Below are 24,002 nucleotides of genomic sequence, written 5' to 3' on the forward strand. Positions count from 1 at the left end.
TTGGCTCTGCCCCCTGCCCCTTATCACGCTGACCTTTACTGCCATCCTGGGGCTCAACCCAGCAAGTCTACCACTGGACATATGGACCCTCCGGGAGGCTCATGCATGTGCCAAGTGGCCAAATGCCTCACAGAGGCATTAACCGAAATAGCGAGAGGCCCAGAGAATCAAAAGATCCACCCGTGGGGACTGATTATATAAAGTTGACGCTTCTGTAAACTGGAATGTTCTGCAGCTGTGAAAGAGAATGAGGCAGTGAAAGAGAATGAGTACGTAGACCGCGAGCTCATTTGTGTGAGAAAGAAAAGATGCGTGCATGGGTGTTACTAAGAGCACAGAATAATATATCTGGAATTATACATGAGAGATTGGTAAGAGCGGCCACTTCTGGGGGGGGCACCCAGCGCCAGGGGCCTGGGGAGGGGGGAGCCTCCCTTTCGTACCTTTTGAATATGCTATCATGTCAGGAAAAAGCCACCCTGTCCACAAAGCCTTCCTTGATTGTCAAGGCAGTCAGTGACTTCCTTATGGTCTTCCTGGCTGTCCCGGGCTGTGGAGTACCTGTCACCTCGGCCCGGTGACTGTCCACCTGTCAGCAGGTCTTTGTGGTGCACATGGACATGTACCGTTCGGATGCCTCTTCTAGGGAAGTCTTGCATCAAAGCTACAGTTAGTGTCGTGCTAGGAAATTGGCTTGGGGGGGCAGGGTCGGGGGAGCCCTGTTTTGTAGTGTTTGCTAATCTCTTTGGGATAAATGTTCCTACCATGGCTGATTTTAAGCTACACATGATTTAACAATTGGCTCCCAAATCCCTGAATCTTTACCACTGGGTCTTGTGAGCCCAGAGGACGCTCCAGCAGATCATGGGACCGGGAGTGGAATCAGCATACAGCCCGCCTGCTATCAGATACTCCAGGGCCTGTCCCAGCCACAGAACGACAGCCTTCCCGGGTGGGCTGCAGCCCGAGGCTGTGGGGACAGATGGAACAGCAGGTCTGGCCACTCTGATGGGCAGTACCTGCTCCAGAGTTCCTCCCAAGGCTTTGTCCGGCCAACATCGCAGCAACCCCCAGCCCAGTCCTGCTCCTCCCCTTTCCCTCAGCTGAGCCCTAATGAACAGCTCTGACCTGCAATTCCATCCTGGCCTCTGCTTCTGGAGGAACCCCCCTGTGACATTCCTCGGAGACTGAGGCCAGACATTCACCTTCACCTCCCCAGCCTCTGGCAGAGAAAGTCTGGCATGGAGAAGGTACTGACCAGTAGGACGCAGAAAGAAGGCCTTAGCACATGTCTACGCATGTTCATTCACTTGCTCATTTTGCATCGAGCACCTGCTGCTGAAAAGCCTTGATGCAGGGAGATGCTATCCTTGCGTTCTCTGGGCCTGCAGATCCAAGCCGGGAGCAGCCACACTGATCCTCCTGAATCTAATGGCAAAGCAGTGCGTTCTACGAAGAAGTGGAACAGAATGCAAAGAAAACTTTTGTCCTAAGGATAGCTGCTCTTGAGTGCAGCTCCAGGAAGTCCCCCCCAAGAAGGCAAAGGCTGAGCCGGCAGCCAGATAACAGGAAGGATCAAATAGAATCAGCCCAACACAGCAGGATGGGAAAAGGGCATTTCAGACCAGGAAATAGCACATGCCAAGGCCTAGAGGTAGGAGGGATGTGGCCTGCCCACGAGAGAAATGGGAAGGGACGGGGGGCTGGCCACTCAAGGTGGACACTCGATGCCCTCTGGATGGATGCCCCATGGGAGGGACTGTGTGTCCATCCAGAAGGCAGGAAAGCCAAGGGGTGCCACAAGGGCCTTTCACATAGGAAGTGGCAAGGGCCAAATGACACCTGTAAAGATCATTCCAGACAGAGCAAAAATTAGGTTAGGGAAGTTCAGAGTGGCAGGATAGAGACGGGGAAAGAAACCAGCCCTATAGCCCAAGCCAGAGACGACAGTGGCTCTAACAAAGACGGTGGGAGGGGTCGGGAGGGGAAAATCGGCAATACTTCGTGAATGCCCCTTGGGGAGTTTACTGGGGGCCCGGGGCAACTCACGGGCCTCTCGTATGGACACGGAGACTATGCACTGAAACTAGGAACCCAAAGAAGGACCAGGCCAGAGGAAGAGCATGCATGGAGGGCATAATGAGGAAATTCCAGGCACAGTGAGAAGCCCGGGGCATCTGGGGAGCCTTCTGGTGCCACTGAAATCTGGCCGGGTCAGCCTGGGTGCCCACAGGAGATAATATGACTAGAGTCCCAGGCAGGATTCAGTCACTTCCACAGACTCAAGTGCTTGAAAGAGATCAGAAGTGAGGTAAAAACTTATAATTTTTGGCATTAAAAAAAGAAAAAGGGACACCTGGGTGGCTCAGCAGTTGAGTGCCTCCCTTCGGCCCAGGGCGTGACCCCGGGATCGAGTCCCAGATTGGGCTTCCTGCATGGAGCCTGCTTCTCCCTCTGCCTGTGTCTCTGCCTCTCTCTCTGTGTCTCTCATGAAAAAATAAATAAAATCTTTAAAAAAAGAAAAGAAAAAAGATTACAAAAGCACAAATCTGAGAAAGACTGGAAACCTTTAGATAACCACAAGTTCAACAGGAACTAATAAACTGCTAAAAAGCCAATAGCCTGAGGTCATATTAACTGAGGTCTGGTGCCCACAGTAAGGGAGGCAATTGCCATGTGATTTTCAGAACTCAGCTACACCCCAGCAGATGGACAGACACAGAGCACGTGTAGGGGAAAGAGCTGGAGCTGCTCCTCCATACCAGAGGAGCTGGAGCTGCTCAGCCTAGAGAAGGCAGTTTCTGGGTGTCCCTGGTCCCTGCCCTCCCTGCTCTGCAGGCCCATCCTGGGGCAGGGTGAATGGGAGGTACTGTGTGTCCACCCAGGGGGCAGCACTGGGACTCCAGGTGGAGAGGAGTGACAGGATAGTGGATCCCTGCTCAGGGAGACGCCCGCCCTCCGCTACCGAGCTGACCAGAGCTGGATGGGGGCTGCTGGGGAGGGGATGAGCTCCCTGTCCTGAGAGTGTGCAGCAGCAGCAGTGGGGTCCGCAGTGGGGATTCCTGCACAGGGCAGGGTGGGGCCACCCTCAATCTGCTTCTCTGCTCCCCAACCTGGCCCCAAACCTGTCTGGAGAGCAGGAAGGATTTTCCGCACCGCTGGAGGGAGAAAAATCAATCTCTCTCTGACAGGTCCCCCAGGAAGTGCCAACAATGTACCAGGTGCTGCCCGGAGCCCAGAATTACCCAGGGCAGGATTCTTCGGCCCAGGAGGAGCCTTGGGAGAAACCCAGCTCCAGAAAACGCCTTGATTCATAACGCCAAAGAGACACCATCAGAGTTGGCCTTCTGGGCCACTGCAGACTCTTGGGGCTGCCCAGAGGATCTGGGGGTGGAAGGGGTTCTGAGGGGAGGGAGGTCAGTGACCTCTGGCTCCCACATGGCCCATGCCGCATGGCACTCCAGTCACCGTCTGAAGCATTCTGAGGGGCATCTAATTTCCCAGCATTGAGTCCCACTGCTCCTTTTCACAGACCCGCCCACACCGAGGCCACTGGGAAGGACATGAGGGCCCGACAAGTCCAGGAGGACAGCCCACCTCAGGGCGGCCCGTCCCTCCTCCCACGCCCGCCTCCAGGTGTGCAGCTCCTTTGACCCCCGCCTTGGTCTGAGCCACCCAACCCTTCGACAGCCTCCAAAACTGGCCCTCTTCAGAGCACCCCTGCCCTGCCCCCCGAATGCCAGCAGGACTCAGCCAACACCGATTTCTCCTGCTCCCAGCGCACTCTTCCTTGTGCCTGTTCCACAGCGAGCCTGGGGTGGCCTCGGAGCTCTACAAACACTGAGTCCTCAGGGAGGCTTGCCAGCCACTACAGTCATCCTGTCAGCGTCCGCTCCCAGTTCCTGCCAGCCATCACTCCCCCTTCCCACTACTCATCACTCCCAGCTTCCACCAGTGGTTACTCCCAGATCCCACTGCTCAACCCTCCCAGATCCCACTGCTCTTCATTTTCAGATCCCACTGCTCACCCTTCCCAGGTCCCACTGCTCACCCCTCCCAGATCCCACTGCTCACCCCTCCCAGGTCCCACTGTTCACCCCTCCCAGATCCCACTGCTCTTTGTTCTCAGATCCCACTGCTCATCCCTCCCAGATCCCACTGGTCATTGCCAAGGATAGGCTCATGACTCAGGCCAGTCAGAACAAGTCTTGGGGATTCAATGTGAAGAAAAGCCAAGAACTGTTGGTTATTTCCCACCAGATGTGAAGAAGGAATGCAGGGGCCAGAGTTATGGCTAGGCATCTTGGGATCATCTGGGTATGAGGATGCAGTTAACTAGGAAAGCAGAGCTGAGAAAAAAGAGAGGGTTATGGGTATATGCAACTGGTTCCTAGGAATAGCACCTGCATCCTGGATCAAGCTGGACCTGAATCCATTCAGTTCCATGAACTGCTGAAATTCCTTTGTTTTTAAGCTGGCTGAAACTGGATTTCTGTCTCCTATGTCTTAAAATATTCTAACTGATACACAGCTCCCTTTATCTGTGTAGGAGAGATGCCTGTTATAAAGCTGATAGGCAGTCCATGGGTTTTAAGTCACAGCATGGAGCAGACCTGGGGGGCCAAAGACTGGTTTGCTTGAAAAGGCCAGGACCTTGAGGGCTGAAGACTGAAGTTAGCTGGGTATCTGCTGCTTCCTTCCTGCCCTTTGATCCCCTCCACTGCTGGCCACCCTGGCTCCTCTGCAGGAGGGCTCAGTTCTGGACCATTTGCACCCCAGGTAATGAGCAGTGACTCAGGCAATCAGAACTGGTCCCTACATGACAACATGTTATGATGAAAAGCAGCCTGCAGCTACCTAGGTAGCCCAAGAACCCCGGTTCAAGTCCTACCTCTGGTCACCACATGCCAGTGATGACAGAAGTGACTGAAGGAGCAGGGCACACTCCCTGTCTGGCCGTCCACCCCCCATCACAACCAGCCTGCCTCCCACCACAGAGGCTGAAAACCCAAGACTCCACTTGATAAGAAGAAAGCCCGAGAGACTGACTTCTCATTTCCTGCCTTTGGACGCTGTGGTGCTTAGGCAGCCATCTTGTGACCAAAAGGCAAGAGAACCAAAAGGCTGACCGGAAGGATGGAAACAACCTGGGCCCTCAAAGAGATTGTTGAACCTCTGGAAAAACAAAAAACAAGCAACTACAACAACACCTACATCCAGACTTTATTTTGCAAGAAAAAGCCAACTCCTATCATGCAAACCACTTCTTATTGAGTGAGATGTCTTATTACTTGTAACCAAATGCAGCCTCAGTCATTCACCCCCTCTTGTCAAGTAGGAGCAAGTCTTTCTTCAGAGAGAACAGTGGGGATTCAATGGGAGATGGGCTATCGGGGCCTGGTCCTGGGCTTCTCATATAACAGCCCAGCCTGTGTGTTTTCTTGTTTTGTTCGGGAATGCTGAGATGCCTGGGCATGGCCCTGGAGGGGCAGGGGCAGGGGCAGGGGAGCGGCGTTGTGGGGTGGAGGAGAGATCAGCTGGAGGGCCTGCTGCTGCCTCTACACTGCTATGTGGCTCTAGGCGAGTCCCTTTCTCTGGGCCTCAGGGTCGCCACCTGTGCAACGAAGGGGCTAGAGAGGGACCTCGAAGAGAGACGCCAGGGACCCAGAGGGGCAAGGAGGACAAGGGTGGGGCAAGGAGCCATGGGCTGAGGCTTGCCACACTCTCCCAGATGTCCCCAGGATATGTGTCAATCTCAGGGTGGTAGAGTAGCCATGCAGACACGGGGGTCATTGTGAGTACTGAGTGACCTCTGCTGAAGAGGCTCTGGGCCTCCATCCTCCCTCCCACCTCCTCCCACACCCAGGCCGACTCACCCCAAAAACCCATCCTGTTGGAAACACCCCCAGCCCAGCTCCTGAAGCTCGTCTGTGCTACGGCCACCTGGTATGGGAGCCCAGGGCATCTTCATGAAGCCCCAACATGGCCACTTCTTCTCCCCACACACCACCCAGTCCCGTGCCTGCAATGTCTCCCATCACGACGTGTTACCACTGGTGCTTGCTCCCACTCTCAGATCCTAACCATCCTCTCCCCAGCAGGACACCTGGTTCCAGAACCTTCTCCACATGAGCTGGATCACCTGGGAAGGCCGGCCGTTGGTCAAGGAGAGGCACAGAAAGTGGACGGCAGGTCTGCTGGGCACGGAGGCCTCACCTCCCTGGGGCTGATGTGTGGGTGCCGCAGAAGGGAGGTGACCTGAGGTGGGATGGTCACCAAGTCCCGCTGGCTTCCTCTCCCAGGTCTCCACGCCCTCCCCACCCCAAGCAGCTTGTGACCCAAACCACTTGCACCGACGGAGCTGAACACTTGTCTGTCATCCTCTGGGTGTGAGAAGGGGTGCCCCTTAACTGCGCTGGTGCCACTAGCTCACGGGTACATTCCCGAGGAGCCAGACAAGATGGGGGCCCTGCTGGCGTCAAGGCCGGCTCCCGTGCTCATTTCCTGTGAGAACCCAGATGTGTGGGCAGTCTGTTTGCCTCCTTCTCTGGCCCGGAGGCTCACCTGTGCACACTGCACCCACAGGCCCCCTGTGTCCCCCAGCCTCTGGTCAGGTCCAGCCAGCGGGAGACCCCACAGAAGACTGGAGGGCAGGAAGAAAGGGAGGCTGGGGATGCCTGGGTGGCTCAGCGGTTGAGCATCTGTCTTTGGCTCAGGTTGTGATCCCAGGGTCCTGGGATCGAGTCCCACATCGGGCTCCCTGCAAGGAGCCTGCTTCTCCCTCTGCCTATGTCTCTGCCTCTCTCTCTGTGTTTCATGAATAAATAAATAAAATCTAGAAAGAAAAAGAAAGAAAGAAAAAGAAAGAAAGAAGAAAGAAAGAAAGAAAGAAAAGAAAAGAAAAGAAAAGAAAGAAAGAAAGAAAGAAAGAAAGAAAGGGGCTAGGACACTGATGAGTAAGTTATACCACCTCCTCATTTAATGGAATTCACCCATTGATGGTGGGCGCCAGGGTTGAATGACCAAAGGCATAGTGCCAGGCCAAAGGAGGCTCTCTAGAGACATAGCTGCTGTTGTTCTGACCATTAAATTATTTACAGGGCTGCGTGACATTTTTGTGTTGGTCTGGGGTAAGAGTAGGGACGATTTCTCAGGAAAGAGCTCCAGGCTGGCTGCCCGCCCAAGCTTCACCTATGCCTCCCTGCAGATCATGAGCCCCGTGAGGGCAGGAAACCACGTGCACCCCCAGTCAAAGCCACTCGCTTCGTCCAGCTGCTGTTCTGAATAGTTCGCATAAAGCAGCTCACTGACTCGGCACAGCAGCCCCCCGAGGCAGATCTGCCGTCCTCACCCCCATTCCGCAGGTGAGAAGGCCAAGGCCCAGCCCAGCGTGGGGACTGGCACAGCGCGCAGGCCCTGGGCCTCTGGAGCCACCTGCGGCGGGGCCGCGGCCTCTTCCCTCGCCTGCCTGCGGGCCCAGGGCTGCTCCGGGTGGTGCTCCCAGGACCCCGACTCCCACTGGCCGCCCGGATGCTGGAGGCGAGGCCCTCTGGGAGCTGCCCTCCGTCCTGGAAACGGCTCACCCAAACCCCCTCAGGGCACCAGCCCGTGACTGGTGGGTGCTGCCCACAGGCCGGCCCCGCTCCGTGAGGACAGCTCGAAAGGGCCGGTGCAGCCCCGGAGCGCGCCGTGGGAGCCGCGGAAGCCCCGCTCTGGCTCCGTCACAGGCCCGGGGCTCCCAGGCAGCCCGCAGCCCCTCCTGGAAGGCGCGCCACGGCCCGGCCCGTAGGCCAGTCTCCTCGTCAGGGGCCCTGGTCTAGGCCAGCGAGCATCCGGGGGGGGGGGGGGGGCAGCTGGCCGCGGACCGTGCTCCCGGACACCACAGGAGTGCGCCCTGCCCTGGGAGGAGAGGCGCGGCTGCCAGCCCAGAGGCAACACCGCCTCCCCTCCTCCTGCTGTCCTCCTCCTCCCTGTCCTCTCCTGTCCCTCCTCCGCCTGTTCTTCCTCCTCCTCTTGCTCCTCCTCCCCCTTCCCCTCCTGCTCCTTTCCCTTCTGCTCCTCCTCCTTCCCCTCCTGCTCCTCCTCCTCCTTTCCCTCCTCCTCCTGGTCCTCTTCCTTCCCCTCTTGCTCCTCTTCCTTCCTCTCCTCCTTTCCATCCTGCTCCTCCTCCTCCTCTTCCTCCTTCCCCTCCTGTTCCTCTTCCTTCCCCTTTTGCTCCTCCTCCTTCCCCTCCTCTTCCTCCTTCCCCTCCTGTTCCTCTTCCTTCCCCTTTTGCTCCTTCTCCTTCCCCTCCTCCTCCTTCCCCTCTTGCTCCTCCTCCTGCTCCTCCTTCCCCTCTTGCTCCTTCTCTTGCTCCTCCCTCTCCTCTGTCTCTTGCTCTCCTTCCTCCCCCTCCTGCTCTCTCTGCTCCTCCTCCCCTAGCTCCCCTCCTCTTGCATGTCAATCCATCATGAGCAGAAAGCTGCATGTCATTCAGCCGCAGCTGTATTCCTCTGGGCAACTCAGATGAAAGAGAGAGAGAGGAAAAGGCAGCTTTTTTGGTAAACACTCGGAGTATTTTCTTCTCAGTCACATTCTTTAAGTCATCTTGGATGCACTGACTTCAAGCAAATATTCCTGTCTGCCTCAGGTGGGGACGGCAGGGGAAAGCTGCGTTCCAGAGAACGGCGCCACTGGAATGCAACCAGGTTGGCTCTGAGTGCAAGGCGGGCACAGCGTCTGGCCTGGGCCTCAGGAAAAGGAGTGTCAACCCAAACTGGAGCGAGAAATTCCTGGTCTGGACTGGGACCTTCTCAAATTCAGTGCTGGCCACGTAACAACTGCTCTAACACCATCTATAGCTCCCCGTTGTTGGGGTTGAAGCCCAGGCTCTCCAGGCCTCCACGAACTTGGCCTCTGCCCAACTTTGGGGACTTGAAGGAAGCCACGTCTTGGAGACAAACCCCCTCAACCCTACACTTGTCTCCTTCCAGGCTCCCACTCCCCCCAGTACACCTGCATGTCCCTGCTCACAATCACACACGCCCTCTCCACATGCATGGCCCCCAGTGACCCCCACACTGTTCACACCCTCCCAATCATCACCACACACCCCGTCACCCATGTGCTCACATTCATCTGCTCCCTCACGCCCAGTCACACATACATGTGTGCACACTCACACATACCACCACACACCACTCACCCCTGCACAGCTCATGCCCATCTAATCCCTCACCCACCCAGACACACCAACACCCTCCTGTGCTCACACATGTACATACATATAAAGAGCCCCCACATCCTCATACATGGACACATGCACATCCATCTCCCCATACACACTCACACATGTCATACACATACGACCCCATACTCTTGCACACGTCATACATATACACCTATCACATGCTCACACACATGTATACCCATACATCCACACATACACTCACACATGTATATACACACATACACCTCCTCTCACACACACTCACACACATCATACACATATACACCCCTTATATGCTCACTCGTGTACCTAACCACATACATCTCCCCTCCTACATTCACATACATTGTACACATATACACTCACACACATTATACACACATCCTCAGACGTGAGGGAACCCAGATGGTGGATGCCAGCAAATGGGCTCCGCTGTGCTTCCTAGCCAGGCCCTGGGCCAGGCCTTAGCTTTGCTTACCTATAAATGGAGACTAGCACAACCCCTTCAAAGGGCTGTTGTGGGCATTTAAGGTAGAAACCTCATCTGAGAGGTGGAACAGACAAGCCCCAAGCGGGGCAATGGCTGCTCTAGTGCTGCCTCCTAACCCCAGCCTGTCTCTCCCGAACACACTCCGCTTGATTCTCACAAGCTGACTCACCTGGAGGCACCTGGGTTGACCAAGGGGCAGGGGCTGCCTCCAACAGGGTCGATCCGAGAGATGGGGTCTGGGTGGGGAACGTGGACTGTGGCTGGGAGTGAGGCTGTCAGGTGACCCCAACGGTTGCACAAGGGGTAGGGAAGCCAGCAGGAGGGCGCTGGAGCCACTGAACCCACCTGTTCCTCCCCACTTCCAGAGCTTCAGTGAACTGGCCTTGGCATGCATGGATTCTTTTACTAATTCATCCTTCCACCACGTGTTCACTTAACCCCTGCCCTGGGCTGTGCCCTGAGGTTGACGGCCAGGTGGGCAGAAAGAGGCAAGTCCCCTAAGAGGCAAGCCCTCTGTTCTCTGGGAGCTTAGACTCTGGGGGGAAGGTGACCATGCATCTGACTGTGCGTAGGCCGAGGTCAGCCCCCACCAATGGAGGCTCTGAAGGAAAGCACACACCTGCCCCTCCTGTGGTCACAGACCCTAGCCCTCTCCCTTTCCATTACCCTACTGGAAAACGTTTTTGAGATAATGGGGGCTATCATACAGCATTGGAGAACTGTTCATGTTATTCTGGGTAATAACAGTACCGTTGTTACATTTTTTAAAAAATCCTTATTGATTAGTGAAATAACATGATGTCTGGGATTTGCCCTCAATTGTTCCAGTTTAGGGGAGTTGGGGTGGACACTACAATAATATTGATGGCTGGCTGCTGGCCAAATGTTGGGGTTGTCATAGCTGGGGGTTGGGTGTGCGGGGTTCATTATACTGTCCTCTCTCCATCGACCCCCACCCCGTTACCTCTGACCTCAGCTCCTATGCTTTTGTCCACTGCACTCCTGTTACAATATGTTCCTAGCTGTTTCTCCAACACACGAGGGATGCTCTTGCCTCAGGGCCTTTGCACTTGCTGTCCCTCTGCCTGGAACACTCATCCCCACCCTCTCTATATATGGCTCTGTCTCTCCCGTGACCTTTGCTTAAGTCTCTTCTTTCCAAGAACATTTTCCCTGACCCCTGCCCTGGTTCATCTGGTTCCCTTGAGTTAGTAACTGACCAAGCACATATTTTCTTCCTTTGGTTTCTCTCGTCTCCCACTGGAACACAAACTGCTCAAGGACAGGGACTTGGTCTGTCTGCTCCTGGGTGTGTCCCTGGCACCTAGACTGGTGCCAGGACCATAAGCCAGTGCTCGGGAAACACTTGTTGAATGAATGGCTGAGGGCAGTTAACTATGGAGCACACCTGGAGTGAGGTGAGGAAATATCCTCCGGCACTGAGAACTGACGTTGAGGAGGACGAGGCTGGACATGAAGGAGGCAAGGACAGGCCGGGCAGAGAGAATAGCACAGGCAAAGGCCCTGGGGCAGAATGGAGCAAGAAGTCAAGACCCGGGGAGAGGGCCAGCCTGGCCTCCTGATGGGAGACTGGAGCTGGGGGTGGGCTTGGTATTTGAGAAGCCTCCTCAGGTGGTCCTCGGATGACAGAGCAGAGGCCTGAGCAGGTGCAGGAAGCAGGAAGATGGAGGCTCAGCCAGGTGGAACAGCAGATGAAGGGCAAGAAAGCTCACAGAAGCTAGAGGACCACTTGGCCATTTTCCAGAAAAAGGCCCCTGTAAACCTGCTTTGGTGGTGAAATCAGCTACAAACGGTCACAGCACCTGCTGCCTTTCATGGTCCTGGCCAGCCATCCGCGGCTACAGAGCCTGGGCACCCAGGGCATGGCCCTCGGCCTGTGTCTGTCTAGACCCTCCTCTCTAGACCTGGGGACTGGGCTCCTTCAGGGACAGCCCTGACAGTGGTGAACTTCAAGGACCCCTGGTATCTATGACCACCAGGATCGTTTAACAGACCAGACCAGATGCAAAACCTGGATGTGAACGTTCAGAGCAGCACCATTCGCAGGAGCCCAAAGGCGAGACACCCCAAGTGTCCCTCGACTGCTGCGCAGAGACACAAAGTGTGGCATATCCACACAATGAAATATTATTCAGCCATAAAAAGGAATGAAGTACTGATACAGGCACAACGTGGATGGTCCTGGATGGCACGATGCTAAGTGAAAGGAGCCAGACAAATGGTCACGTACTGTTGGATTCCCTTATATGAACTGGCAAATTCATAGAGACAGCGACTAATAGCTGCCTGCGGCGGGAAGGTTAAGGAGTGGGGAGTAACTGTGAATTGCTAATAGGTACGTGGTTTCTTTGGGGAGTGATGAAAACGTTCTAAAATTGTTATAACAGGGGCGCCTGGGAGGCTCAGTCAGCTGAGCTTCTGCCTTCAACTCAGGTCATGATCTCAGGGTCCTGGGATGGGGCCCCAAGTCAGGCTCTCTGCTCAGTGGGGAGTCTGCTTCTCCCTCTCTCTCTGCCCCCTTCCCCTGCTTCTGCTCTCTCTCTCTCTTGCTCCACTCTCTCTCTCTCAAATATATAAATAAGCTCTTTTAAAAATTGTTATGGTAATAGTTGTGCAACTCTGTGAATCCCTCTGTGAGCACTTACTGGCAGGTCTTTCTGAACCCCACAAAGCGCATGCCACCCCAGGGCCTTTGCAGCTACTGTTCCCTCTGCCTGTGACACCCTCCATCCGGTTCCTTAGCTCCAGCTCAGTTCCACAAAGTAACCCTCACTGGTTAGCCTCTCCACAGTGCCCTATGCACTTCCCCCCCAGGGTAACCCCCTGTCCTATCACCCTGTTTACAACCTCCCCAAGCCCTGGGGGCACCTGAAGGTCACTTGTTTGCCTCTTCCCTCCCTGCCTAAATGTCAGCTCCAGAAAAGCATCACCCTCATCTGTCTTGGTCAGGAGGCGTCTAGAAGAGGCTTACTTCACAGGAGATGCAACCGGCATTTGAATGCAATGAAGGAGGCCACCTGGGTGGCTCAGTGGTTGAGAGCCTGCCTTTGGCTCAGGTCGTGATCCCGGGGTCCTGGGATTGAGTCCCATGCCAGGCTCCCTGCAGGGAGCCTGCTTCTCCCTCTGCCTGTGTCTCTGCCTCTTTCTGTATATATCATGAATTAATACATAATATCTTTTTAAAAAATGAATGCAATGACGAAGTGACTGATGAGCAAATGAATGAGTTCACCCTGGATCGGGAGCCTAGCTGGCCCTTTCCTTCCTGGTGGGATCTTGTAGAGAGACCCTGACTTAGTCCACAAGGGGATGAAGGCTGACACCCCAGGGAGGGGTTTATGATGGGGGACATAAGGTAGGGGTGCTCCAGAGCATGGAGGAAAGACCCAGGAATGAGGTCATGCTGCCTGAATGCCCTCTGTGCCCCTGGCCACCTCCAGATGAATTGCCCTGACCCCAACAAGGCTCTGCCTGGGTGACCAGGTACCAACGGAGCCCTCTAAACCCTTATCCCAGAACAGGCATCCGGGCAGGGGAGCTGGTATCTAGGAGCCCCGAGGTTTCATGTTCCCTCACATGCCCCAGAGGACATGGGCACAGGGACACCTCCCCTGAGATAGGCTTTTTCCTGCCCCACTGATGGTGTCAGGTTTTTTTCCAGCCAAACGACAAGGAAAAACACCCTGGGTTATCTCTATGCCACGGCAGTTCCCAGAGAGGTGGGGTGAGACCTCTCAGGCGGAGGGGGGCCCTTATTGAGCAGTGAACCACCCTGAAGCTACAAGGAGCTGTCACAGGAGCTGAGACCCAAGGGCCCAGAGGGACCTGGGGTTTTGTCTCAGCCTAGCCACCAAGAGCTGTATAGCTTCTGTGCCCTCTCCTTCCAGCCATCTCTGAGGCTCTGCCACTGGGCCAGCCCTGTGTGTCTGGAGGCATGTGAGTGGGCCTGGAAGAGCCTCTGAAACCACATCACACCAAAAGAACTGGAGCACCTTACAGCTGAGAGAGGAGTTTTCAACATCCTGACTGGGAGTCCTGACTGCTGCCACCTGGCTGGGCAACCACAGGAATATGACTCAGCCTCTCTGAGCCTGGTTCTTCAACAACTAAACCTTAGAACAACAACAGAAACCATCTCAGGGCTGCTAACTGAGGCAGAGGATGTGACATGTCTGCCTCATAGGAGGGAGCTGGAGGAACCTGGTCAGTGCCTCCAAATTTTTGCAGGACTGTTTTCTGCAGAGGATGCCAGTGAGTTTGTGGATCTGGGGAGCAAAGCTGGCTCTTCCTAGTTGTTTTGGGGGCAACTCCCAACTGAGAGCCTGCAGGATGACAACCGACTGAGAAGGAGTGGGCTCCCTGTCGCCAGAGGTAAGCAAGCCAGATTTAGATCTGCACCATCCAGAACAGCAGCCACTGGCCACATGAGCACATGAACCGGGGTTAGTCTGAATGGAGAGGTGCTCTAAGTATGAAGCAAATGCCAAGATCTCAAAGACTTATTATGGGGAAAAAGAATATCATAAAGTATCTCAGCATTTTCAGATTGATTATATGTTGAAATCACAATATTTTGGGTGTCTTAGATTAAATACAAGATATTAGCAAATTTAATGTCACCTTTTTAAACCTTTTGGTGTGGCCATGAGAAAATTTAAATTACATACATGGCTCCTATTAGTTTCTTTTGGACAGCTAGTCAAAATCCTTGCTGCTCCAAGGGTGGCCCCAGGTACCATCAGCACAGTCTCGCGGGAGCTTGTTGGAAATACAGATTCTCAGGCCCTACCCCAGACCAAAGAACAGGAGTCTGCATTTCCACATGCTCCCTAGGTGATCCGTGTGCATGTTTAAATTTGAGATGCCTTGCAGATGCCTTGGCTGGTGGTCTGGGGGATCCCCCCTTCAGGTAGGGAGTCGGAGCTAGTGACCTGCAGTCCAGCCCCCACTATGTGAAATATAATGTCCACAGTGTCCTTTAAACCCGCTCTCTAGAGCCAGGAACCAAACCTCCTTTTGCAAGAGACTAGTCTCTCTTAGAAGTGAACAGTATCAGGGAATACGCCATTGTTTGGCATCCTAACTTTTTAAAGGCTGGGAAATAATCTCAGAAAATAAGTGAAATGTTAAGTGTTAAAAAAAAAAAAAAAAAACCGCAATCAACTCCCCCTAAATTCCTCCCTCTTTTTCTCTCTGAAACCCTGGCCCACAGGCATTAGATGGCACTAAATATAGAAATGGTAAGCAAGTAAATCACTCAGAGGTGCCACAGGTTGCCCAGGGCCTGTTTTACGGTTGAGTTGTAAACCATTGAGAGCTGAGAGCTGTAATTAAAATGCTGACAGCCTCCCAACTGGGAACAGGCCGGGAGGGAGCAGGCTGGGGACCCGTAGCAGGGAGCAGGGAGGGTGGTGCCTTTTCCAAATGCACATCAGTCCAGGTTCAAAGTCCGCCACTGGCTTCCCGGGACACAACAAACCCATGCTCCTCACTTCCCCAGGTCCAGGAGGTGATGTGCCCCCCTCCTACAGCCCCACTCCCAAACAGCCAAATGACTTCATGTCCTCCCCTCCCCTCTCTGGCTCAGGGAGAGACCCTCAAGCCTCGGCCTCAGGCTCGTGCACCTGTTGTTCCCTGTGTCTCAAATGCTATTCCCCACATGGCTCACTTCCTCACTTGCTGCCCAGAACTCACCTTCTCAGGCTACCCTGAGGACCTATATAAAATGCTCCCCCCTCCGCCCTCCCTATCTTCTCACTGTGCTCTATTTGTTCATTATAGCATTTATTATTCTCTGACAAGTAGATTCTCTCTATATTTGATTGTTTGTCCTCTGCTTTCCCTCTGGAATGTCAGCTCCATAAAGGCAAGTACCATCTAATCCCAGAGCCTAAAACAGTACCAGACACATAAATAGGTGCTTAATAAACATTTGTTGAATTAATGAATGCATGGATTTCCATCCCTTTCTTTCAGTTGGTCTGGTGATCTCACTGGGAAAATGTCCAACTTGCCAGCAATGAGCTCAGCTTTTCACCCATCCATTCAACCAGCCATCCTTCCAAATAACTATCCATTCATCCATCCCTCCATTCATCCACCTGTCCATCCGTATAACTATTCATCCAATGATCCTTCCAAATACTATCCATCCATCCATCCATCCATCCATCCATCCATCTATCTATCCTTCCAAATACCTATTCACTCATCCAATCACCTTCTAATATCTACCCATCTAATCATCTCTCTGTCCATCCACATAACCACCCACCCACCCATCCAAATCAACCCCCAGATGGTTAGACCTCCTATGCTGGGGTCCCACAATCCCCTAGGCTCCCCTTTACCAAGTCCAGTTCCTGTCATCATGAATACATGCAGTAATTTGCCATTTCCCTCTGTTATTACAATATAACAACCACAAAAGCAAAAATTATGTGTTTTGTTTGTTTTTGATTTCCAGGGCCTAACACTTAGTAGGTGTTAGTTAAGGTTTCCTAAATGAGTATTTTTTCCTTTCCCGTTATTTACTTGTTCTGCATTCCCTAGCAGCCTGTGAGCTCCCTGATGGCAAGCACCATTTTTTAGTCATCTGGGGGGGGGGAGGGGGAGTGTGTCTCTAAAATCTCTTTTTTTAAGATTTTATTTATCTATTCATGAGGGACACACACACACACACACACAGAGGCAGAGATACAGCCAGAGGGAGAAGCAGGCTCCTTGTGGGAAACCTGAGATCCTGAGACTCCAGGATCATGCTCTGAGCTGAAGGCAGATGCTCAAATACTGAGTCACCCAGGTGTCCCTGGGGGGGGGGGGGGGGGGTGTCTCTAAAATCTTACGTTTGACATAAAAAAGACATGCTATAAATATTTCATGAATGAGTGAGTGAGTGAGTGAGTGAATGTGCAGAAGAGAGGAATATAGCAAGAGTATAGACTCTGGAGCTAGACTGCCTGGATTCAGATCCTGGCTCTCTATTTATTAGCTGTGTGACCTCAGGTGAGTCAAAGAACTTCTCTGTGCCTCAGTGCCCTCATTCATAAGAGGCAGATAACAATAGTACTTAACCTCAGGGTTCTTATGAGATTTTTTTGAGTTGATAGATATGAGGTACTTCAGATAGTGCCCAGAGTAAGACAAAGGCTACATAGCTGTTTAAAAATGAAATCTCCATTTAAAGCTGGCCCATAGGAACAAATATTAATGGCACAGAGTCTTGAGCTTAAAGGGTAGGAGGGAAGCGTCTCTCTGAGCCTGCACTGTTCCCACAGGAGGCCCGCTACAGCAAACACTTTAACTTTTTCCAGCCACACTGGGATCATTTTGCAAACTACCAATATTATGTCAGGTGGTCACAAGCGCTATGTAGAAAAAGAAAACATGGAAGGGGACAGGAAGTGGTGAGGCAGATGGGACAGCAGTCTCAAATAGGGTGGTCAGGAGAGACCTCCTTAGGAAGGTAATATTCGAGCAAAGACTAGAGAAGGTGAAGGGGTGAATGTCTGGAGGGTGGAGCATTCCAGGCAGAGGAAACAGCAAATGCAAAGGCCCTGAGGTAGGGATATACCCAGTGTATTTAAGGCACAGTGTAGGTGGAATAGACTGAGCGAAGAGGAAGTAGAAGGAGATGAAGTCAGAGGGTCACAGGGGCCCAGGTCATGAAGGGCCTTGTCGGTCATTGTGAAGACTTGATGTCTACTCTGAGTGAGTTGGGAGCCACTGTGAAGTTATGAGCAGAGGAAGGACAATTTCACTTACACTTGAGAAGACTGCAGGGGGGCAAGGCGGGAGCAGGGGGACAAGTTAGGAGGCTGTTGCACTACTTCAGGGAAAAGATGATAGTAACTTGGACCAGAGGATCAGGGATACAGGTTTGCTAGAAGGGGGAAAATCCTGGATAGATGTCGTAGGTAGAACCAACATATTGGATGTGGGGTGTGAAAGAAAGCCAAGGACAAAACCAAGCATTTTGGCCTGGATGACTGGAAGGATGGTGCTGCCATTTCCTGAGCTGAGGGCTCATGAAGCAGGAGCCCGTTTCTGGGGGCAAGATGAACAGTGAGGTTTGGGATGGAAGGGCTTTCCAGCAGGCATCCCGGAGTGGGAGTGGGAGGCAGCTGGACATATGAGACTGCAGTGTGGCTGGGGAGCCTGGGCGGGGGACGGGCCCCGACTTCTCTGCAGGGCCCGGAACGTGGCACGCACTCTGGCCCTGCATCCTTGGGTCCCTATGGCGTGAGGCCAGAAAGGACAGAGACAGGGCCTCTCTGGTGCAGGGTCAGACACGACTAGCAGACCCAGATGGACCGCCCCCACCTCTGAGAGGGCAGGAGCAGTGTGGTGTCGCTACAGCTCTGTCCCCTGGCAACCCTTCCTGTTCCGTTAAAGTGACAACTCCCAGTGACCTCCCAGACATCTCCTCCCCGGTCCTTCTAGCATGCTGCTTGTCTGGTACATGGGGGAAACGGAGCTTTAGAGCTAGAAAGATCCATAGGAATAGAATATAGGCATGAGACCTAATTGTAGCTTTAAGATGACTACTATTGGGACGCCTGGGTGGCTCAGTGGTTGAGCGTCTGTCTTCGGCCCAGGGCGTGATCCCGGGGTCCTGGGATCTAGTCCCACATTGGGCTCCCCACAGGGAGCCTGCTTCTCCCTCTGCCTGTGTCTCTGCCTCTCTCTCTCTGTGTCTCTCATGAATAAATAAATAAAATCTTTTTTTTTTTTAATAAATAAAATCTTAAAAAAAATAAAATGACTACTATTGCTACTACTCATAATAATATTCACAATAGCAGCTACTGTTCTCCGAGCGCTCATCCTGCACGAGAGCACAGGACTCAGCACTAGGGCGTTCAGTCTGCACAACGGCTCCGGGAAGTACCAATCATTGCCTTTCTCCCAGCGAGGAAACTGAGGCTCAGAATGGGAGGGGTGCTCAAGGTCACATCACAAACAAGCTGCCAAGTTGGGGTTTTTATCGCAGCTCTTTCCACAGCCATGTCACTCCCATCTCGCAGCACGGAGCAAAAACCCAATATCCTTTCATGAGTCAAGAGCACAGTGTGGCTAGGAGGCCCCTTCCCAGGACCCTCAAGGCCCAGAGGAGCACAACTCCCCACATGGCCACCCTCCCAGCAGACTGAGTGACATCCAGCCAGACCCTCAGTTGCCTTGTCTACAAAATGAGCACAATGTCTCCCCTCCCCTGGAGGTAAGTAAGTTCTGAGCCTCGCCATCAAAGTGTTAAAGAAAAGTTTTGCAAATTATAAAGTATTTTATAAATGTTATTGTTAGGGGCGCCTGGGTGGCTCAGTCTATTAAGCATTGGCCTTTGGCTTAGGCCATGATCCCAGGGTCCTGGGATCAAGTCCCATGTGGGGCTCCCTGCTCAGTGGGGATCCTGCTTCTCCCTCTGCCTCGGCCCCCTGCCCCCCACTCACACACACACTCTCTCTCTCTCTCAAATAAATAAATAAAATCTTTAAAGAACAAGAAAAAAACTCCCCAAATGTTGTTAGAATTATTATTTCACAATATAATCAATCCTTTCAGGTCCCTGCCCCTGCCAAAAAGTATATATGTGCACACACATATATATACATATCACCATACATACATAGATGTAACACACATACACACACACACACACACACAGCATACACTATTCGGGCTGGGAAGAGGCTTCATAGAGCACAGGCTACAAGGGCAGATGGCTGCGAGGGACCCCTGACTCAGATGCTTTCCCCCTGAGCAACCTCAGTGTACCACATAACCGTTCTGTGCCTCAGCTTTCCTCATCTGGAAAATGGGAGTGAAAACATAGGCCCTCCCCTGTGAGGTGGTTTGTGGAGAGCACTTGGAACTGGTGGGCACATGTTGGGTCAGGCCTTGAGAGAGGCGCACAGAGCCCCTGGGGGCTGGTCTCCCACTGCCGGCACCCTCCTGGCCCAGGGCCTGGCTGCACCCCCCATGTCCTGGGAAGGCCTGGGACATGCAAGTGACCTCTGAGATGAGGTCACTCGTTCTGCTACCGCTGGGACATCCCAGGAGCCTGAGACGCTGCCTGGACCTCAGCTGTCCATGGGTAGAGCGGAGTTCACAAGGACCCCCCTACCACCCCTAAGTTCATCAGGCCAGCAAACAGGATTAGCTCCTACAGACAGAGTGCTGGACTGAACTAGCACTCACCAGGGTGAGCAGTGGCTATCATCTGCATCTCAAAGTCAAGATTTAAAGAAGCCCCGCCATCAGGCAAGGAGCCCCCTTTTCAGGACACGCTAGCACCTAGATCTCCCCTCAAAGGATATGCAAGTGTTCGGGATTAGGGAAAGTGACCTGTGCTCCCACACCTCACTGGGTGCCCCCCCCTTCCCTCCAGGATCACTCCTGCCCCTCTCCCCTCCCTGCTTTCCCCACCACCACTTGGCTCCCCCTCCTCTCGTCCCAGCAGATTTGATAACACCCAGGAGTCCCAGTCCCCCTCCTGAGGACAAAGGCAGCGATTGTCCCTGGTGGGCGCCTTTTGACTAGGTCTCACCATGGTGAAACCGAGCCCCCGTGGCCTCACCTCACTTGGGAGGCCTCTCAGGGCCCCCTCTTCCCCTCAGGTCGGTTTCGAATGAGCCCCCTGGCCGAAGGGCCAGCAGCCACACTGGAAATTCCTTCCAAGGGAAATCAGATGGCCACTATTGGAGAACCCCTTGGGCTGGCCAGGGGCCAGGAGGTGAAAGGATTCGCTGCCACCACGCCTGCCAAGATCTTCCCGAGTCCCCTTAATAACAACACCAATGTCTGTGCCCACCGCCACCCTAGGAGGATGGATGCTGTCCAATGATGAAACCGTCTGGGCGGTAGCCACGAGCCACACGTGGCTCCCCAGCACTTGAACTGTGGACTACAGAACTGAATTTATTTTCATTTGTTTGCAACTAATTTAAATGTAAATACCCACATATGGCCTGTGGCAACTGTATGGGACAGCACAGTTCTAAGCACCCCATCTCCCTGAGAACACCTGCTGTGTGCCAGGCCCCATGCTGGGCTCTGAGAGATGCCCAGGCGACCCTCACAGCTGTCTGGAAGGATGAGGAAGATTTGGCAGGGGGAGAGGAGGTGGCTCCCAGGCTGCCCTCACAGGCTGAGCAAGCCCAGAAAGCCTGTTAAAACAGAAGGTGCAAAAAAAAAAAAAAAAAAAAAAAACCAAAACAGAAGGTGCCCCAGGTCTCTGCACAGGTGAGGGCATTCCTGGGCACTGCCAGGTGTGGGCATCTCCTCCTGAACCCCCCATGACAGCCAGAACCCCTCCCCACTGGGAAGGGGCAATGTGCAGAATTGTCCTCATACAGCCAACTTCCCTCCTGGCCTGAAGTGTCCTCTCCCAGGCAGGGGACGGTGGCCCAGGACGGTGGCAGGGCCACAGCACCCGGAGTGGGAGAAAATTCAGTGTCTGAGTGACCCACAGCCCCCTAAATACCAGACACTGGAGTCTTCTGGGGGTCAAGGACTGTAGAGTCTTCAAGTCCCCCCAAACCAGAGGATCTGAGAATATTAGGAAAACATCTTAGAATCGCAGTGTGTCAGAACCGGGGCTGAGGATAAACGCATCCAAGCCCAAGAACCCCTGAGGCTGGTAAGACAGTTCAGGGGTTAGGAACTGAGTCTGGAGCCACACTGCTTGGGTTCAGATCCAAGGGTGGCACCTGCCAGCTGTGTGACCTTGGGCAAGTTTCTTAACCTCTCTGTTTCTCAGTTTTTCCATTTGTAAAATGTAGACAGCAGAAAATGCTAACCTCATAAAACTTGGTGGGATTAAATTAGCACATGAATGTCGAGCTAATATTAGAATCGTGTCTTTATTCTCCCAGTAAACATATACCTGCCCACCAGCCGATCTCACTTTCTGGTAGCAAGTTCTTCCTCACTGGAACTGCAATTTCCATCTTCCCATATTCCTCTAGTTCACGAGTCCTGGGCCTACCTGCTACCTTACCACCATCACTCCTAACCCATCCTTCAGCCGCTGGGGGTCGATGAGGCTGCCCATTCCAGGCTGAACCTAAGCTCCTCCCAGGCCAGAGTGTGGAGCCACCTCCTGTGGGCCTGCGCTGGGCTGCCTGTGTCTATTCCCAGGTCAGGGTGGGGAGGTGGTCTTAGCAGCTCACCCAGAGCAAAGTGGGCTGCTGAGCACCAGGCTCCAGGGAGCTGGGGACCCAGAGACATTTGTCTTCTGTGGGCTCTGCCTCTGCTCCCCACCTCTGTGGCTCCCTATCTCATCCCCTCCCTGCCCCAGCACCATCCGCTGCTATCACCAAGGCATCAGGGTCTAGACCTGGCTGGGCTCTGCCTTTGCTGTGTCATCAGAGAAAACTAGAAAACCTCAGGCCTCAGGAGCATCATCCACCTGGGCCTGGGCTGGTTTTCTTCTGACCCCTCCTCAGCAGCTTCTACTCCAGACCCATTCTGGCTCCTTCCCCTGGGCCCGCACACCCCAGCCTGGTCATCCCAGGAAGTAGTCCCCGATGGACCTCTGGGCCCCCATATCAGCACCTCATCTAGCCCAGCTCCCACCTGGGCCAGCCACAGGGACAGGAGGAAGGCAGGAGGGAGGCAGGGCTGGGAGCCAGGCCTCAGGTACGAATCCTACGCCTCCACTCTCCTGGCGTGTGTGGTCTTGGCAAGGGCTCTCTGCATCTGGTGTCGGTCTCTCTTCTATTAAATGGGCCCAAGGAAGGGAGGGTGTCAGTTCTAAAATAATTCTACAGTTCGGCTCCCCTGTCCTGAGGCCACTCTCCTCTATGGAGCGGTAGGGGCTGGGTGGGGTCCCCAGCTTGCAGGTCGAGCACATCGATATGCCAAAAAAAAAAAAAAAAATGAAAAGAAAAAAAAGAACCGTGATCTAAAACACACACCTCAAGTGAGAGTTAACTCAAAATGGATCACAGAACATTGAGGACACTGTGCTCAGTGAAATAAGCCAGTCAAAAAAGGACAAACAGTGCATGATTCCACTCGTGCAGGCAAATTCATAGAGACAGAATATAGGAGGGTGGTTGCAGGAGAGGGGGGAACGAGGAGTTAGTGTTTAATGGGGACAGAGTTTCAGGATGGGAAGATAAGAAAGTTCTGGAGACAGGTGGTGTTGATGGTTGCACAACAAGATAAATGTACCTATACCACCAAACTGTACATCTTAAAATGATTATGATGGTAAGTGTTATGTATATTTTACTGCAATTAAAAATAAATTTTATGGGGTGCCTGGGTGGCTCTGTCAGTTGATCGTCTGAGTCTCAGCTCAGGTCATGACCTCAGGGTCATGAGATTGAGCTCCACGTTGGGCTCTGCACTGCAGAGTCTCCTTCTCTCCCTCTCTCTCTGCCCCAACCCCTGTTTGTGTTCTCTCAAATCAATCAATCTTTAAAACTAAGTAAGCAAATTAAAAAAAATTTTTTTTAATAAATTGAAAAAATCGGCCTTTGTTGCTTTAAAAAAGAACTAGTTAATTAAAAAAAAAAAAAAGAATCACGGGCTCAAATGTAAAATGTAAAACTACAAAAGCTTTTGGAAAAAAAAGGGAAAATCTGTGGGGCCAGGAGTCAGCAAGTTCTTGGCCAAGACCAAAAACGCTGTCCACAAATAGGAAAATTGATCAACTGGGTCTGATCAAACTTAAAAATGTACTGCTCTGGAAAAGACCCCGTGACAAGGATGAATAGACAAGCTATCTGCTGAGAAAAAAAAAGATTGGCCAACCATGGGTCTGACAAAAGACCAGCATCTAGAATATAGAAAGAGATCTCAAAACCCAACAGCTGAAACATAAACAATGCAATTAGAAAATGGGCATGAGACATGACTAGACAGCTCACTGAAGAGGATCTACAGATAGCAAATAAGTGCGTGGAAAGCTGTCCAACATCATCAGCCATCAGGGAAATGCTCATTAAGACCACAGTGCGAGGGGCACCCGGGTGGCTCAGGGGCTGAGCATCTGCCTCTGGCTCAGGGCGTGATCCTGGTGTCCCAGGATCGAGTTCCCCATCGGGATCCCCGCATGGAGCCTGCTTCTCCCTCTGTCTGTGTCTCTGCCTCTCTCTCTCTCTCTCTGTGTGTATGTCTTTCATGAATAAATAAATAAAATCTTAAAAAAAGAAAAGTCCACAGTGCAATACTGCACACACCTATGAGAACAGCAGAAGTAAAACCCAGTGAGAACACCCAACGCTGGTGAGTATGCGGGGAAAACTGGATCCCTCATATGTTGGTGGTGGGAAT

The 24,002-nt window shown here is 53.0% G+C and overlaps 1 protein-coding gene across 2 annotated transcripts in view; it reads right to left on the minus strand.

The window, feature by feature from the left end:
- The window catches only part of WNT7A (Wnt family member 7A), a 66,876-nt gene that overhangs the window by 10,085 nt on the left and 32,789 nt on the right, over positions 1 to 24,002 (minus strand). The window lies entirely within an intron of this gene.

Source organism: Canis lupus, chromosome 20 (genome assembly GCF_003254725.2).
Source record: "Canis lupus dingo isolate Sandy chromosome 20, ASM325472v2, whole genome shotgun sequence".
Classification (NCBI taxonomy): domain Eukaryota; kingdom Metazoa; phylum Chordata; class Mammalia; order Carnivora; family Canidae; genus Canis; species Canis lupus.